This window comes from Hippocampus comes, unplaced genomic scaffold, assembly GCF_001891065.2.
Source record: "Hippocampus comes isolate QL1 unplaced genomic scaffold, H_comes_QL1_v1.1 scaffold261, whole genome shotgun sequence".
NCBI classification, from domain to species: domain Eukaryota; kingdom Metazoa; phylum Chordata; class Actinopteri; order Syngnathiformes; family Syngnathidae; genus Hippocampus; species Hippocampus comes.
This window is the reverse complement of record NW_017805824.1, coordinates 3,831,246-3,851,039: the sequence shown is the minus strand read 5'-3', so window position 1 is coordinate 3,851,039 and position 19,794 is coordinate 3,831,246. Positions and strand designations below refer to the sequence as shown.

Below are 19,794 nucleotides of genomic sequence, written 5' to 3'. Positions count from 1 at the left end.
ATGTTGGTGAAAGAGCTGATATAAAGATGCACCTTGTAAACATGTATAAACTTTGATGTTCATACTGGAAGCCAGCAGGTGTTTCATCTAAAACATTTCGGGGAACTCCAGCAACCCTGGAGCAGTCAGTCTGTCTTTGATTGTTTGAGACGACTCAAGCTCGTGACACACATCGCAGCCAGCCTTGTGTCTAATCACTCTTTGTGTTCAAAAGCCTCAAACCACAGCCCAGACCCCCTCAGGTAACACATACGGTCAGGGTATTTCACATACGCACGTCCGGGGTACTCATTAGCGTGTTTATTTGTCTCCTACTGTACACGTGTCTTCGTCAGCGTGAAACTTGGCTGCGCATCAGTCACAGCCCTGCATGTATACACAGGCTGAGACTGGCAGACAAAACAGAGGGAAAAAGAAAACCATACACACGAGAGAAAGCAGCAATCATAGATTTGTTGATGACTTCATGCTCACGTGAGCCAGCTACTTGTATCCGTGTGATGCGCTCAGTGGCCCACAAGTCTTTGAGGAATACGCGAAGGGCTCGAAGCCGAGTTGAGCAGCCCCTCTTTTGGCAATGTTCGCCAAGATAAAATATGGGTATTTTAAAGTACACAGTATTTATTTCATCAAAACTCTGACCTCAAGATCACATCTCCTGAAATAAAAGTTGGCAAGCATTCACATAAAATATAGTTTTATCAATTTGGATCCTAGAAAGTTCTGCCAATTTGGAAGTGTAACACACCAACGACTGAACAGCATATCCGGAGGACAAAAAAAAATATATATATATATATAGCTGCTCACAATAGTCATTTCTTTGTCTTTTCTGAAATAATGTACCTTTGTTGTATTATTTGGATACCATTTGAGATTTAAAGAAAGGGGGAGACGAAAAACAAAATCCAAATGAGATCAATCTCTCTTGAGAAGCACAACTTGCCTATTTGGCGAGGTCTACCTCTTGGATGGCATATTTGGCATTCCTATGTCATAAATGAGCAAATTATAGACATGCGGGTTGAGACAAATTTGGATGATTAACCCTCTCAACCCCTCCTTGGCTGCTATGCTCACTCTACACGCAACGGTAGGGCTCTTCTTGACCTACATTAAATTCTCTTGTCACGCCCTACCTGTTGTTACTTTGTAAACTCAAGGACAGGCTTCCATTCACTTCTCTTTGAAACAAGGTCATTGCTCCTGCTGCTAGAAAGTGGAAAGTCAGCAACATTTAACTCGTTAAGAAACGAGACAGCTCAGGGCATTTGATCCTGGCCTTGCTCCCTCCCTTGCCGATAAATTAGAAGTAATTATTTTGAGAATCGCTGCGGCCCTTTTTTCATGCAGCCGTAGCGTTGGATATGATTTGATGGTGAGATGCCAGGTCGATATTAACAAGGGATAGGCATTTCACTAAATTACCTTGCGCCACTACAGGGAAAATGTACACAGTAAAAAATGCTGGGTTGTTTTCCAAATCCACTTGCTGGGTAATGGGTTTTGAGCAGAATGGGTTACTTGGACCCACGCAGGGGTTGATTATTTTGACCCAGCAGATAGGCTTGAAATTGGATTTGATGGATTTCATGTAACAGAAAGCATTGGTACCGATTGGATGGCTCAGTGGGTAACTCAGCTGACTTCGGACACATAGGTTCTTCTTGGAGATTGTTAGTAATCTTTGTAACCACTTAGACTGATAAGATGGTAACCATTTTTGGTAGCTTTAACTCATGAGTATGTGTTGTTGGTTTTTTTTTACCCCTTCCTGGATCAATTTCTTGGCGCAATGTGCTGGGTCAAATCCTCAACCCAATGCACTAGGAATAAGTAACCCAGCATTGGCTCAGTTGCTTCTGGACCCATTCCTGGATTACCTATTTCCCCCAATACGGGTTACCCATCGGACTTTAGAATGTATTTGGTTAATTAGTGTTCTTTTTAGGGTGCAGTACTTATTCAGTGCTGGTACTTAATATTATTTCTGGATTCAAATGCAAAGAAAATGTATTTTCCACGCAAAAACTTCATCATTTTGTGTATTTTAACTCTTCATCAAAAACAACTTTGTAAAAAGCCAGAAGAGCAGAAAGAAAGAGATGCACTTGAGACCCAGCTAAACTTCTTCACATTAAACCAGTGCTTCGCCACAGCAGTTTATTGGTTATGTTTATGAAATTTAAACAAAATTAATTTGATATCCAAGTAACTTGCATTACGAGTTTGGTCACGGAATGAATTCAACTGTTAGGTCAAGGTACCACTCTACCAGCATGCCAACTTGTGTGTGAACACTTCTGGCGACTGCTCCAATCTAAATCAACAGCACCCCTGCTGGTTGCAGATAAGTAGTACTGTCATTTGCTTTGCTTCCCTTCTTCAAGACTTGATTAGCCCAAATTCATCAATCCTAGACAATCAAAATCACTCTTCGCACTCAATTAGTCGACTCAACTGTTAGTATGCATTGGATTCATATCCACTATTACTAAGACTTCGACAGTTCCTCCCTATTGAGCAACTATGAAAGTAATTAGCTGAATTTCAACTCATAAAAGTTTGGAAGAGTACAAAGAGATGTTAAGAGAGAACCAGACAGAAGTAGTCAGGGATAAAAGCATAATTTCCAAGTGCAGGGCTCATTGGTGTGACTTATCACCTGCTGGTATCTGAAGCTGCAGCTAAATGATCCTACTTATTCCACGATTGCAGCAGCATGGGGACAGAATCGACAGACACACACAGATGTGTCTCTTCCAGATGCGTGCGCGCGCACACACACACACACACACACACACACACACACACACACACACACACACACACACACACACACACACACACACACACACACACGCACATACTTGATGGCCATGAGTGATCTGTCTTAGTCTGAGACAATTTTTCCAATTTTATCACCTTACTAAACAAAGAGAAGGGGGAAATGATACGTGAAGAAGTGATGGAACAAGGGGATGAGGCATAAACGTGAAGTGCAAGGGAAAAATTCATTAATCTTGAGGAATTGGCACAGAGTAGAGGCTCGGCGGGGGTGAAACTTTATTTAACATGCAAGATAGCACTTGTCTATAGCCCCAGGTAGGACAGAACCATAGAGCTGAGCCACTTCAGCACTCCATCCAGCGGGAAAATTGCATAGAAAGGGTTTTTTCCTCCAATGGAAGCTATTAATTATCATACACCCTCATACTTTGCTGGAATCACTAAAGTAAAAAAAAAAAAAAACCCTCAGAAGTGGATGAAAGAATGTTATCAAAGTTAATGTTTCTCTCTTTGGTGTTTTGGGCAAATAGTGTGTATTCCGATGTTATCCATGCAGGTCACAGGTCAAGTCCAACTGCGCTGTTTTGACTCTGAAACACTGTGTGTTCTCTCTGCTTCCTCCCTTCTAATCTCTACCAGCTGTGTGTGTATGTTCACGTGTGTCAGATGCACTAATGTGTGTGTGAAGCAAACAGGAGACTGAGATGTGTGATGTTGCTCTAACCAGAAGAAAACTACCAACCTGTGGGACGCATAGGATGTTGTTATCTATTCCGTGACAGCTGGAGGACATAAATGCATTGGAATATTCATTTGTGTAACAGCGGGGGTGGTAGGGGGAGGGGGGGATCAATCCTATTAAAAACATAGCCCTTAATAGAGTTCCATTAAATTAGCTCTCTGAGCCTAACACAAATGGCCACTTCAAAGTAGAGCGCATTGAGAGGCCACACTGTTTTCACCGGGGTACAATTTAGACTGAATAAAGTCATGCTCCATTTTCAGCCAGTCCCGACAACTGCTTTTTTGTTTTTTTTTTTGAAAGACACCTGATACACTAACCCCCAGCCCCCTCTCTCCCCCTCCACCGTTAAGTTGGAGACACACTTGAAGCGCAGCAAGCGTGGGAGGGGCCTGGTAAATGGAGTTGTTTTGGAGGCCTATGCGAGGGGTCAGACACCAGGAGAGTACATCTGTCCCGCCAGCACAACTCTGTCTCCACTTTGGCATTGTGTTTGTGTCGATGTGTGTGCCTAGTCACTCATTAAGGCCTTAGTATGCACATATAATAATGCGGTACTTTGCAATACTTTTACTTCACCATGAAAATGAAGTGAAATCCATTCAGGCCTTCAAAAAAGAGCACTCTATTTGAAAAAATTGTATAGTTTTGTAAAGTCTAAATACTGGACGTTGAGACAAGCCGGAAGTCCCAACATCAACTGAGTTGTGTGCCTCTAAATGTAGCGGGGCTTTAGTGTGTTACATCAGGAACATGGCTGGTGTGTTATCTCACCCTATTTGTGTTTGTAAAGTCTCTTGATATGGGTTTGAATATTTACATGGTTTGAATATGTAAATATTCCTGAACCACATTGAAGATCAACTTCTATTGTGATCCATGTTAAAATCCAGGAAAGGCAATGCTATTATGTTTTTGCTGCTTCAAATCCATGGTCGCTGATTTCGACATTGTAGCCACTAAGCGTCCTACAACTACATGATTTGTTACCCAACCACTCAATGACATTCTTCAAGTCCGTGGCCATTTGTTTAAGTGTTCTAAGGTTGATGTCCTTTTTCTGCGATGCACTGTGTGGTGTCTCCTCACAAGCGTCGATGATTATCTGGACACCAACTTGACATGAAAGTAAAAAGTGGAAGAAATCTTCAATTCTTAAATTGCACCGCATTCAATCTAATCCCATCTCCGTTTAATCTTTCCTCTTATCCTCTGAGACGGTGTGACACCAAAGCTGCAGCGGAAGCATGTTTGAGCTGATCATAACGCTCAGCTCGAAGTCAGGAAAGAATTAACCCTGTGACGTCTGGCTGCAAAACTAGGTGTGCACTGAGTGTGAGAGGGAGAGATTTCCCTGTTGGTGCGTGCTAATTAGGCCAGAGTAAGTAGGGCCTGCTAGAGTTTGTCTGATGGCTGACCTGGAGAGACGGGATTACCTTCTCCAGCTGCTCTCCTCCATCCTGCCTCTCCTGATGCATCCTTATTAATGGCACAGGGTGGATCGCTCACTCACTGCTTCTGGGCTTCCGCGATGATGATAGTGTTTCACAAGCAGCTGGACAAAGAACAGAAGTCACATAAATCCAGCACTGGAAGAAAACCTGTTACATGCACGCACACACTCCTCAGCCACAACATTAGATCCACCTGCGCACTCCAATCAGATCCGACAGAAAGGCTGTATCATGCGAAGAGAAAAGCTTGCGTAGTGCGATTGTTTACACTGTATATTATGACGGGAACTGTGCTTCGCTTCTTGGTCAGATCACCCTTGAAAATGAATGAGTCTTAAGTGGCTGGTGCAGGGGAGGTAGCTGGTCTAACGTGATGTGTCTCGTTCATACAGGGGTGAACAACAGGCATCAAACCATCTGAATTATTGATCTTTTTTTTTGAATGATAAAAAATTCCAATACGTGAAACTTAATCTTATGCTTATAAAACTAACTATAATTTGTGAAAATGTCTTTTGTTTTCATCTGTCAATTGCCATCATACATGAGCTTTAGGAGTTCATTATAGATATATTTATTTAGGTATATCCGTACAAAAGAAGGAAGGTCAAACAGTTATTTGAAAATTGTAGTTTACTTGACTTTATTAAACAATAATTAGTGACTTTTTTTTAATCTTGCACTTGACAAGTACTCCATATATATATATTTAAAAAAAATAAAACTAACACTAAAACTAATAAAAACTAAACCAAACCAAAGAATTTTTCAAAAATAAAAACAAACAAACCTGCTCTAGAAACGAATTCAAACTAACTGAATTTAAAAAACAAAAGCCAAAATGAAATAAAAACTACCGATAATGAAAGTATCCAAATTATGTTAAGCCTGGTCCAAGGTCCAGGGACTGTGTGTCTGGTGTGAGCAGGCATGTTGTGGGTGTGTGCATTAACATTGGCCGGCAGTTGAAAGCATCGGCATGCAGATGAGCAACTGACGTGCGTGTGATAACTCCTAAAGATGCCCCAGCGGATTTCAGCATATTGGTCTGCCTTGTCCAACCCAGCACTTGGTACTGACATGCATGCACGTGGTCATTCTTGTGATTTCCTCTCTCTGTCCCCCTCTCATGCACACACCGTTTCCCCCAGCTACATGTGTATGTGAAAATCTGGCCAACCTTAGAAGACTGACATTTCTTCAGGCTGAAGGCTAAACATGTCTGCAAAGTGAAGATAAATGTGTCTTGTACATTTGATGCAACAAAGCGAGGAATGTGTTAACAACTTTTCCAAATTTGAATGACAGAATAAAAAAAAAATAGACAAATATACAAGATGAGGCTTTAAAATTGTGGAAAAATCAAGAGTTCTCTCCACTCAAATGCTGTGGGCGTGTCCGCTGAATGCATGACACCATGCACCGCTGAGTAATGGATGCTATTTTGGTGAGTACAGTATCTTTCTTATGCCGATACAAACTAACATGTTTGAGCCATGAAATATATCCACTTAAGGCATCCTGTGGGGCTTTTATCACGTTGGACTTTTTTTGTCCTGCTCCGAGTTCTCCCAGCTTTCTCTCCTTCACGTGTATGCACTAGTGGCTGACAAATGAGGAGCACTAAAATCAGTAACTGGGAAAATTTATTTTTGTGGTTTAGGCATAGCTAATAAGTTAACTACACATCATAACTGGATAACTAGTGATGCGAACCAAGGTGCTCACGGTTTTTTATGTGGCGCGAGGGAGTCTCATGCTAGACCCCAAGTAAATGATTGAGCCCAGTTTCAGCCACGGCCTCAAAAATCAGGAGAAATGGTGTAAAAAAACTTGATGCTGAAGTTCCACAATTTAGTATTATATACATGTAGTCCTCTGTCTTTGCATGTTTTCAGTAATTATCTTGAAATCTGTACATTTTTATTTACTTTGTAGAAGTAAATCTTAAAGTTCACATTACAGGCTATTTAATTCTACAGATTAGTCTTTACTAGTGATTTAGCAGTCTTAACATTCATGGTAGTGATACACTAATGCAGTGGTTCTTAATAACCTGGGTTCGTTCGAACCCCAGGGGTTCGGTGAATCAGTCTCAGGGGTTCGATGGAGCCTCTGCCATGGAGGTCAAGACACACCGACTCAACATGTCAATTAGTTATGATACGCCCGCTTGGCCATCACTGGCTGGTTTATTTTGTGCTCAATTAAAAAACTTAGCCTTCATACTTGGACTAATTGTGTTTGCTTTTTTCTGTTTTTAATAAATGGGAGTTTTTTTTATGTGTTGAATTTGTTAAAAAAAAAATCATATTTTTATTTTTCATTAATGAAGGGTTCGGTGAATGTGCATATGAAATTGTTAGGTTCGCTACATCTAACAAGGTCAAGAACCACTACACTAATGTATTAATTGAATCATCATTCAAGTATTTTTTTAGTTTTCCTACATTCAAGCGCAATTTTGATGTTCAAACTGTTTTGGTGGTACGACTGGAAAAAATGTTCGACAACCACTGTACTACACAACTGACCCAACTAAGGGTTAGGGTTAGTTTATCATGATAACTTTACCTACATTGACACACATAAAATCCAAAATGAAAATGTAGGCTCATAAAATTAGTTAAGGAATACATTTTATGAAGAAATAAAGAAAGTAGTCCAAATTCCAAAGTCTTGAAAACACATTTGTGCCCCCCCTCCAACACACACACACACACACACACACACACACACACACACACACACACACACACACACACACACAAACAAAAGTTTGTTGGCCACCCCTGTGGAGCAGAAAAGATGCAGTTTGTAGCATTTAATGTGTTTTGCTGACATGAAACATTTGCTGGCCCCAGCTTGTACAAAAGTCCCTGGATAAAGGGCTTTTCCCTTAAATCCCAGATAGCCTCCCTACTCCAAGGAAGACTTAACTGGGGACTGGCAGCCTGCAAGGGAGGTAGGATCTTTTTTTTTTCTGTGCCTGAGCTTTTGGACTGGGGCTTGGGGTTTACGAATGGGGTAGGTAAATATTTGGGTCAGCAGCAGAGGTATAAGTGTGCTCCCCTTGGCAGGCTATTAGACCATTTGGAATCAGCACGAGGGCCGAGCAGGAACAAATTCCCTCGGATTTGGAATGAGCTGTGCTGGCTAGGCTCGCTGTAAAGATTAAATATCATGTTGGAGACAGTACATTTTCTGAGCGTGTGTGCAGTTGCCTGCTGGGGGGCCCCCATGACTGGCACCGTGCAGCTGCCCTCAGACTTTTGTATTTGTGTGTGCGTCAAATGCTGCGTCCAGTGGCAAGGTCAGAGAATGCAAGCACCGCCACGCTGTGCAACAAGCTCCTACCCACACAGCTGCTCACCATACTGGCACCGGCACACGGCCCACCTGTTTGCATGTGTTTTTGTGTCTGCGTATGCCATGTTTGTGCCAGCGCCATGACACAACGGAATAGACCAAACGTGAGAGCGTGTGAACGCAGCAACCTTTGTGCCGCTTGCTTTCCTGGTGACACTTTAACCCCCACTGCATATCCTTCTCCACCCTCGACCAAGTCATATCCTTCCTTCCTGAAGATGTCGACAACTCTGTCGTCTCATTAGCCTCATCTCTGGCAGTGTGACGTCTTTAATCTGTTGCAGTCTTAAGTGCTCAGTGATGGAGCTACACTGATGGTTTAAGCAGATATTCAGTATTATGGGATTGACGCTCTAATGAAAGGCACAGAAAACAGGGAAATTCTTATCATTTGAAGTCAGCCCTGTGAACAACAAGCCCATGTTAAAGACCCTGTTAAGTGAATTTAGGGATTTCTTTCAGTGGAATACATGGAACCTCAAGTTCCAAACGTAATTTGTTCTGTGGACTCATTTGTAACTCGAAACGTTCATAAATGGAGCTAATGCTTCCCATTGAAATGAACAGAAATGCAATTAATCAGTTCCAGCCCCAAAACGAAGTTATCCCTTTTTTTTAACACTGTTTGGTTAAAAATTTTGTAATGTAGAAATAAGTAAAAACACACCATGAGGAAGAAAGGAAATACTTATAACAAAATGTCAACGATTGATTGCTCATTAAAATTATCTATGGAAGGGAAAAGGGGGAGTAGGACTACAGCTCCTCCTTTGAAAAAGAGTCTTCTTCCATAAAAACATGGGAAAATTGAGATTCAAATGTCTTTTTATTATGTCTGTTTCTTTTCTAATTCATTGGTTGATTTTGGCAAACTGATCCAGGGAAACTTGTGTTTTTCCGTCCTAAAAAAAATCTCAAAGTTTATCATCATATTGCCATTTAAAAGATGAATCGGCTAAACATTTCTTTCAAACCTTTTTATCATCTTTGGATTGCCGAGCTCATCCGTTCTCATTTGTTTTTCTATAAAAACAAACAACATAAAGATACAGTATCTAGTCTACCTTGCCTTGCGAGATGCTCAGAGCCTGATTACACAACGCGAGAAGCAGCACAGCACAGATCTTTCCGAACATATATGACAGGTGCTTCCAAGCACGCCTAAGCAGGTTCCCTCTTTCTGGACGATGAATGATGGCGGAGGCGGGACTTTCGCCTACATATGCAGAGGATTTCCGCCTGATGCTGCCGAGGGACACAGCTATATTTGCTTACACAACACGAGAATAAGCACAACATAGGTTAATACGCTCAATCAAGGCCAATACCGTTTGCATACCGAAAAGAGTACAAAAATAAAGGTGTTATTTCTATGAACATTTTGTACAGAACTCAATTTTTTTCTTTTTTTTTTCTTTTTTTTTTTTTTTTTTTTACAAACAAGCACATTTTTAACTGGTTCCATTGTACATACTGCAAATATAGTGTTAAATATTTTTTTTTTCACAATTTCAGTTTTCCTAAATTTTGTGTCGTGGATAAAATGGAGTCCAGTGATGCACTTGGGCATACATGTATTGGGTTCTCCGCCACTATACTGTATAAGAACATGAGCACCTTCGTTCATCAGTGGCTATCCGGGATAATTGCAATGTGCAGTTAGCTAGTTAGTTTTTATATATATCTTCACTTTAGATAATCCGCTGTCCATTGCCTCTTTAGAGCGCCTCGTTGTCAGGTATGAGTGCATCACGGACAGAAAAGCGGAAAAGTGAAGAGAGAATTAAAAACGAAAAGTCCAACTGAGTTTCCCGCTGGCATAAACACTTCAGAGCGCCTCATTAGATTCCAGACACTTTCAGGCTAGATTCCAGGCTACAAGGCGATATTTTCGGGACTCAAACATTTCCACAAGACCTGTTGCTACAACTACAGCATGCAGTTAGCCACCTACTTATTCTTACATCCTGAAAATCCATCTTTCCTGAATGCCACAATTGATAGAATATCTCATTGCAATTATTTAAATCCCACTAAGCTTACTAGCTAGCTAATGGCTACTACCTCTTTCCGTGGCATAAAAAGCCCCTTGATGACTCCAGCCACCAGAGGCTTCAAGCATACATATATTTTCTTGACTCAAACATACAGGGATATGTATGCATAAGGAAGAGCCTCCATTTTTCAGTGGACTTTTGAGACCGGAGACAATGCTTTAATATTTCACAATTTTGAAGCCTCATTTTATATTCTTGGCAATTTTTCGAATCATTCAACTTTGGACGGGTTGTTACTGTTTTTCTCTGTCTTGTGTTGTAGTTAGGAGAAATGTTTATTTTCACTTTAAATGGACTTTAAGTGAATATCAGTTTTAAACCAAGGCCTGAAGTGACGTTCTTAATTGGTGGAAATATTGTGATAATGGGGTCAAGATGGCACTGCTTTACGAGCACATTGTTATCCATTTCATGAATAAGACAGAGAGCAACAATATTTTCAGCTTCCATCCAGGACCATTTCTCTTTCTTTCATTTATGTGTGCATGGCGATGGCCAGGCAGATTAAAACATTTAGACAGCATATGAAATGGGATCAATAAATAATGAGTTGGAAATGTCACGTGTGTCACTTTATCACCAGCAGTTCATGTTGATGCGGTCGCTTATCGCTGGCCGCAAATTACTCATAGCACTCGCTATGAATAAGATTAGCTTTCTCATTTTCCCAGAGAAAACCCCAATAAATAAAATTACTTCACTGAACAATTTATTTCATACATTTCCATGCATCGCCTTGAATAAATGAGACAGTCAGCAGCATTGCATCAAAGTAATGTTGATTTTGTCATTTCTTTAAATTCAGGACCGAAAACATGGTCTGTATGAGTAGATTGTCTCCTACCCTTATCAGCAAAATGGTGTCTTTTTTTTTTTTTTTTAAAGCGCCCGCAACAGCAATGTCAGTAGGCAGAGCACAGGTCATTTCACCACTAAATATAGTTTTATTTCCGCACCACGGCCTGTTTATCATGTTGGCAGCAAAGAAACGTGCCACCTTTCTATGACCTCTTTCGATGAATATTTTTTTCATAAACTGGATACCCAATCAAATGCACAATCTGCAGAATAAATGTTACTGTGACAGCCTGACAGTCATTCAACGCACTTGCCATTTTGCAATATGATTGTGGACCATTTACAATGTGGTGTTTACCGTGGCACTCACAAGAAGTTAATCAAATAGAAACTAGACACTGTTCCATTTGACGTTATTGTGAGCTCCACTCTGCCGTGTCTCTGCCAGGTAAATGCATAGTTGTCCACTTTCTATTTCCAAATAATTATCATCATGATTGTGGCTCAGCATTGTTAGCCTTTGTTGCCTGACATGTAAACATTTTAGTCCTTTCAAATGGTGCATTAGCATAGTTATATTATGTCTTTACTGATTGATGAGAAGAAATCACAGTTGAGAAAGTGTCTCATTGTACAGCGTGAAGTGTTGTTTCAACATACCGTTTGGGGTTTACAGTAATCCAGGCTGAGCTCTGGAGTGAGTAGCCAGATTTTTTTCACATGGATGGCCCCTGTAGATCTGACCAAGTTGGGGATTTAGAGAAAAGGTCCGCATGTAGACTGGGGCACAAGGAGCCTCTCAACAGGACAGCGCAGTCAGGTGACAAATGGTTCCTGAGGCCAGCCAAGTGCCAGAAATGGCCTCTTAATCAATCAGAGGTCACTCGGGAGGCTCAGTCCAGACTGCTCCCACCCTGGGAGTTGGCCATCTGATGGAACACTCTCTGCCAAAGCATGGTGCACAATCTTCTCTTCGAATGAGTGTACCAATGCTCCTGCAACCGACATTATCCACATTTTTATCAAATGGTACAGTTAAGTGTGCTTTGGCCCAGTAAGGATTGGAATGAAACCCACCATGGGTGTGGCAGATCAGGGAGACTCTTTCACCCCAGTCAACTGATTGCAGGGATCTGTTGGAAAAGGGCAAACAGCACAGGTTTTTTGAGACCTTTCCAAACAGTTGACAATAAAGGTGAAAGCATCTTGCACTAAATCTGACCACATGGTGGAAATGTGGCTATTTTTAATAAAATTAGCTCTTTCAAACTCAGACCGGTATGTTAGTTTGGGTACAATATTAATTACAAGGATAAGGTGGCATGATGTAGCACTTGTTATTAAATAGCAACATCTTGGCATAATATTGTCCTGGTATGCAGAAAACAATGTTGTCAGTGATTATTTTATTTCATTAATGAATCAATGTATTCATTTTTAAAGTTTATTCCACGGTGGATTGAATGGATTACTTGGGGGGAGGAGCAAAACTTGAAACAGTTTGAAATGTTAGAAAGTTAATCCAACCTTATCTCACTGGTGCTGATGGGGGAAATTTATCCTGTGCTGGTCACTCGCGCCGTGATGTTGGTGCGCTTCTTTTTTTCCACCTCCGTTATGATCAGATTCCATAGATAAGTCCTTGACAAAAACAAAAACAACAACAATTGTATACTGTACCAAAAACAGTGTGTTTGGGAGACGTGTAGATGTACTACGCGTACCTGATAAGAACTTGCTCCAGTAAACAGCCGTGAATATGTATGCGTAGATACGACACGCTACTTTTGAGCTGTGTGCCTACGGCGGTGCTAACGTCCACGGTTTCCATCACCTTTGATGGGACAGTCACCCCAGCTGACATGGCCACCACATACTGTATCTTATGACCATTCATTGCCTTCAATGATAAATTTGCCCCTGCCAACATGGCGCCCGCGCGGCCATCCATGTCCATGAGCATGTCATAGTCTACGGTACATCTGTGACAACAGTGGCACAACCCGGCAGAACTTGCACCTGTACCAGTTTCCGGTACTGGTAGTGCTGCTGAAGCCAATTGTGACCAATTCTGGAATAAGCAGACTTGGACAGCTACTGTGCATAAGTGGCATTTTGAATGGACTGGACACTATTTTCTTGCCATTAAATCCAGACCCAGATCACATAGAACCAAAATACATACACAATGACGGGACACACTAACAGTGCTTCAGCTCAGAAGTTGACATTGGTTATGGGGGGATTCGGTCCCTTTTTCAAGGGGATCTCATCAGTAGTTGAGGCAGACAGGCGTCTTTCCAACAACTTCTTACAGATGAGCTACTGCCGCCACAAATTTTATTTCCAAAGCATTTCATTACAAATGAGAGCGCCCTTAACCTGCAATGTCCTCTGATTATCCGTTGGGAAACAGTTGCAATAAAACTTCTCTTCCTGAGTTGCACTGGTCTCTAGCTTGTAACCCCCATCCTTGACACATGGCCATCTGCACTGGCATTTCTGGCAGTAAATGAGGGTGTGTTGCACAGGCCAGCCCAACCCAAGGCCAAGCCCTTCGCATTCTCTGCTACAAGCAGAGGCCCACCCTTGCACACCCCCTGGGGTTCACCGACACACTGCGGAGTCCCAGGGGAAACGTGAGGTAGTGGCGGTAGCATGGCCCTTCTGTTCTTTATCTTCGGCCCCCTCATTTCCCCTAACATACTTCATGCACATGACTTTATTCTCCCACCGCCATTTATCCATCAACCTTCCCAGCATGTCTAAAAGGAAGAAATTAATCTCTCCAGACCAACTCGGGTCAAACACTTTCACCTGTCTGTCACACAGTATTAACTTCTGTGATTAAATCAAAACATTACACTGTATGTAAAAAGAAAGGTTTATGAATGGGTCTACTAATATTAGGACTCGGATAGGGGTGAAAAAAAGCACGTGCATTACTCATGAAAACCCACTCATATTGTGTCACATTGCCATTACAGCCCCAGTAAAAGTGCCAATTCACTGGAAAAAGGGCCAATCAATACAGCCATCAATCACCGGACACCCATCACTCCAAATATCTATCCATCCTGACCCTCAGTACCTACGTCCGAGCAAACATTGAACACATTGATTGATCCACCACTACCCTCCTCTCCCACTCATGGAGCTTCATGCTGAGTGCAGAAATAACCAAGGACTAAAAAGAGCATTGACAGAAAAGGGAGTCAAAGTCACAGAAATGCAAGACAACACTACAGTAGTTGATACGGTTAATCAATAAAAGTGGGAGACAGAACGGAGAACTCGCCAATGTTATTTAAAAAAAAAAAAAAAAAAAAAGAGGAAGAGGGTGGAACGAGTGGGGGAGCAAAGACATGCAAGAAGTGTCAAACTAGTATTTCCTCTGCAAGCATTCAGATGCAGATGCAACTTTCACAGCTCACAATGGAGGCTGTCCGGACTGTGGGAGTGTGTGTGCACTTACGAGTGAGTGAGGACGATCACGTACGCAAAAGGGATTCTCACACATCTGCTAACCTGCATCTCTAATGGGGTGCAAATAGGCCTCCATTGTGCCACCTCACAGACCTGGCTAGAGTGACCTGAAACCTCCAATGATAACCTCAGGAACACCGGAGCACCCTCCTCGTTGTTGTTTTCATGCATGACGCCTGACGACTATGTAAATGTAGCAAACAAGAGAATATTCAACATTACAATGTTGACAGTATAACAATGTGTTTATTTTCATGCTCTGCAGTGCTGTTGTCCTTCACCAAGGACAAATTCAAACACTTTGATGATCAACGTCCAAGCCTTTCATGTGGATGTGGTAAATTCCTTATTTAATTTCGGTGATTTTATATGCTAGGACCAACCTTTTTGACCAGTACTTAACAAATAGTTTCATTTTTATCTCATTAAAATCATGCTAGGTAAATTAGAAAACACACAATTTACGTGTTCCTCGAAGTAGAAATATACAGTAATTACTCAGTCAAAAAACTTTTAAATTACAAATTGACTGGTCTTCAAACCCTCAAAAATGTCTTTTAAGTTCAAATTTCAAGAACTTCGAGCAAGTGTACATTTTTTTGGGGGGGTGGGGGGGCTACAACAGTAGAAATGCCGCTGCATTATGCATTGATACAAAACCACAATAACCAGTGCTAAACTCAAAGCTCATTGACAACTGGAAACGACACTCATGATGGCAAGGTAGTCATTTGGTAGGTATCAAGTTTGATATTGAGCTACAGTATATATATATATATATAGCTAACTAGCAAGCTATATAGAATAGATAATATGATGGATTGATATTATTGAACCCTCATATCAGATTGGCTCCAGCACCCCCTGTGACCCTGTTCAGGATAAGCAATGGATGGATGGATATCAATATCTCAAATGCATTTGACTTGACCTATCTATTTTTTTACATCGTATCGTCATGTGCGAAGGTTGAAAAAGTAACAAACTAGCTATTTTTCCAACATAAGGAGTAGAAAGTACAGATATGTGTTTTCAAATGCTGGGGCTCAAGACAAAAAGTCATCAGCAAATTACATACTAAAGTAAAGTACAAATAGGCCCACCTGAAAAATCTACTCAAGAAAAAAAATATTTGGTACATCTTTACTATCCATCCTCCACGACCAATATTTAGTAAATGGTCAAATAAAGTTAAAGCACTGTCCTTATTTTAATGGTTGTCATCTTTATTTTGCCTCAAACTTTTCCGCTGCACTTTGAAAATGTACTCGCCACTTTCATGGTGCTTTGCTAAATTCAGTATGGGCTTACCCCTATCTCTTCAAATCCAAACATTGCTAAAAGATGTTTTAACTAAGCAGTAGCAGCTTGCTTGAGCCTCAAATAGACTGAAATTAGTTTTAACTAGGAGCAGTTGCTGACTTGAAGTTTGAGGGGCGGGGGTGTGAGCTTTAACACAGGGGGTGCAATATGGGGTCACACAAGAGGGAGGAGGGGTGTTTTTTTTCCCCCTTCTCGCTCTCCCTCTCTGCCTCTGTGGCTCTTGGAAAGAGAGGAAGGAAGCCAGGAGCGAGGCAGAGAGGTCCAAAAGCGAGCGAGGAGGAGAGCTGGATAGTGGGGGAGGGACTGGAACAAGAGCGCTCCTTATTGGCGGGCCGTGGATCTCTCCCTGCGTGGATTGACCGAGCTCGGGTCAAATTACACCATTTGCCGTGTCTTCTTAGTTTGTTTTTCTCTCAGCCAGGAGAAGTTGGAGCGACGCGCGATATATTCGCCTCCTTTTCTGTGGGATTACTGCATGTGGATACACAATAATAAAGCATTCAGATGAGGTGAGTTGTTTTCGCAGAAATGCATGCGCCTATTACTTCACTTTATCGCTGAGTGAAAGTCGAATTAGTAAACGGGGGAGACTGTGGAGGTGAAATAATGCATCTATGTGTAATTGTTTGCTGTACAGAGTGTGTGTATACATTGTGACGGATTTTTAACTGCTGCTTTTTTACGGGTGGCTTTGTACTGTAACCGCTTGGTTCCGTTTGGACGCGTCTCCTTTGTGAGGAATATTAACTTCTTTGAAGCTTTGTCTTTGCGCGTCACTGATTTCGTTTTTTTTTTTTTTTTGGTAAGGGCTGAATCAGTTACCAGTATGTATTAGACTAAATACACCCGAGCTGTGAAGTGAAGTGGCTTTGCTACTTACGATTCTCTACACCCGTGAGTTGGAGCTTTAATCGTCTTTTATTTTATAATTCTATGATTACTATTGCATAAATGTCCAAAGTTATTGGAGGTGCTGCTGCGGGGGTGTGTGAGGGAGGGGACGACAGTCTAGTTACTTCCACAGGAGAGTGCGGTGGTCGTGGATCTGCTTTGAGCATCAGTCGTCACATTGAAAGGGGCCCCGGAACCAGGACGAAAGAGTCCCCAAAAATATTTAGATAAAGCGAACGGAGCCGAAAAACTGGATTTAAAACGTTAAAGTGTGTTCGAATGGAACTTAACATAAGAAGAATCATACACACTGGGTCTTTTTTTCTTCTTTAAATGGATTACCAGAGGAATATTCGGACATTCGGGCGGATTGCTCCGTTCATGATCTTAAGGTAGGTTGCCCAGAGATTTAAAACAAATCTGTTCTGTGTCGTTTTTGGGCAAATAGAAATTTTTAAGATTAATTTAGAAATTGGCCTCTTTAGCCGTTATTTCACTGGCGGAGAATAAATACGGTATTGTGTCGTTAAAGGGACTTGGAGAGTGTTTTAACAATTTCACAGTGTCCAATTTATTCGGTTTTTACTTATTTATTAGTTTTATATTAAATCATTGAAGTGACCCAATTAAACACAAGCACCCTCTAGTTGGTAGTGTTACTGTTATCTCTTTGCTCATTTATTGCTCTTTAAGGTGCCTTTTATTAATTGAACGCCTTGCACTTCTCTATCGCTGCCGGATAATAGAAAAGCTCCATCACTGTTGTCTCTCCTCATGTGTCCCCTCCTCTTTGTTGTCTTTTGTATCCAGTCCCACATGTGGACACCAAAGGCTGGTGAAAAGATTTATCACGGATGGAACTTTGAATGCCTTTACACCCCAGACTGGACAATACAAGTGTTTGTGGCTGCGCTGATGCATGGATGTGTGCGTAAAAGTAATTGAGAAAATAACCCCTCCCAAACTAGGAACATTACCACTCAATGCATGAAATGAATTAACGTTGGAAAGAAAGAAATAGTGTCGGCCATATTTGGTGAACAGACGTGTTCAATTTTTAGTGGATTGAGGGATTGGTGTAGAGTGCTAAATTATCTGTGAAAATCTGCCATTTGTAGGAATTAAGTCTAGGATATGAGCCAAAACAGCGCTCAAACTGCTTATTCTAAATAGATATGAGCACCTGAAATGTGGAAAATATTAAAACGTTCTAAGTAGTATTTTTTTTCTCTGAGAGTAATTCCCTCACAGAAACATTTTCCCAGAAACATTTTACCATACTAGTTTAGACAATTATGAACTTGATGTTGGCCAAAGCCATTTCAACCAACCATGGGTTGGCTGAAAGCTCAGCTCATTGCTGTGCCTCAATTCACCTCACTGGCCACCGGGTCAGAATTTTGTGACCAGAACGACCACAGTTAACCTCCACTACAGCCAGATGTAACCCGGAACAGCAACCATTAAACCCGAGGGTTCTATGTTAACAACCTCATAGAGGATCCAAACTGCAGCTTGAAATCAGAATCATTCAATGTTGAAAGGACTGGGTGATAAAAGTTCCACCAGTCAACATGTTTACATGGTTTGCTTTGTTCCTTCAAAGCCCCTTTTGGTAGCTCCCAAATGTGCTCTACTGAGCGTAGATAGGGCCAGTGACTGGGGGTGGGGCCCCATTGTATTGGTGTGGCCAAAGCCCCCCTTTGTTTCCTGGTCACACCTGCAACTCGGCCCATTTGTGCACGCTGCTGCCTTGTGCAACGTTTCGCCTGTTTCACTCTTCCTCTTGCAAAGGTTCACAAGAAAAGGGTCAGGGTTACTTTCCAGGGGTATGGTCCTTAAAAATTGCACGCCCAAACCCCTCAAAAGTGAATCCAGGTTGTAGTAATAGCTTAGGCCAGGGTCACTGAGACTGGAGTGAATATATACATAATAATCACTCCTGGGGCAATAATGTGATCATCTGGCCAATTCTCGTGTGAGGCTACATCCGGACAGCTTCCTTATTTATGCTGTATTTCGCTATACAGGCATGGCTCCCAATAAATTCACCTAGGTGTTGCTCTAGGATGTCTTGCAGTATCTTCGTTGCAAGCTCTCGGCCAAAGATGTTTCCCTTAGTCAGTTGTTGATGTTTGAAGTTGGCAATAAACCTCAACAAAGTGGCGCATTCTTTTGCTGCCGCAAGTAAAGACTGTTTGTGATTTAAGTGGTTGTGGCAAAGCATTCGGCCAATGGGAAACCACCCTCGGATGCAGCTACAATTGTGCAGCGCTACTTCCATTTGAGTGAGGTATATTTTAATGTCTAGCAGAAATACCACCATTTCTTCACATGGATAATTCATTGTGAAAAGCTTTGCAAATTGTTCACGAAACACCGAATGCTGTTGAGTGACAACATTGTGAAGCTTGGCTTAGCTCAGGCAGACACCAAGCGTGCCCTGTGTGTACCAGTCCCCATTTTGAAGACCTAGGATGAGTTCACTTTGAGGGGGTTTAAATTGTTGCGATTGGACTCGTAAGCCTACTGTTTCCCCAAAGTGGTGCCCGATTATTTTCCTGCTGGGGTTTTCTGCACCCCTCACATTTAGAACTGAGGCACGAAACGTCACACACCGCTGTTGTTTGCCGTCTTTATTATGAGCACCAAATCGGACTTTCCTGCAAAGCAGCAACAACGGTGCGGTCGAAGAGAGGTGGCGGCTGACATATGCCAGCGAAAAGTGCAGCACACAGAGAGAATATGTGTTAATCTGTCATTTTAGGATCATAACACTAAATCCTCAGTTTTAACTACCAGAATTGGGCTAGAGACCCCCTACACCAAATCCACCAGATCCCAGCCCCCCCCCCCCCGGCCCAACCCCCAAAGCATCAACCCC

At 41.8% G+C, this 19,794-nt stretch overlaps 1 protein-coding gene across 5 annotated transcripts in view; it reads left to right on the top strand.

The window, feature by feature from the left end:
• The first annotated feature begins 16,292 nt into the window (after positions 1-16,292).
• sema6d (semaphorin 6D) overlaps positions 16,293-19,794 on the top strand; it is a 22,745-nt gene continuing 19,243 nt past the window's right edge. For 3 of the 5 annotated variants that reach the window (XM_019886886.1, XM_019886887.1, XM_019886884.1), the window contains exon 1: positions 16,293-16,528. The gene's annotated coding sequence lies outside the window, so the exon portion shown is untranslated. Of the gene's footprint in view, positions 16,529-16,888; positions 17,303-19,794 lie in introns of those variants that run through there. The other 2 variants (XM_019886888.1, XM_019886885.1) reach the window with 2 other exon arrangements.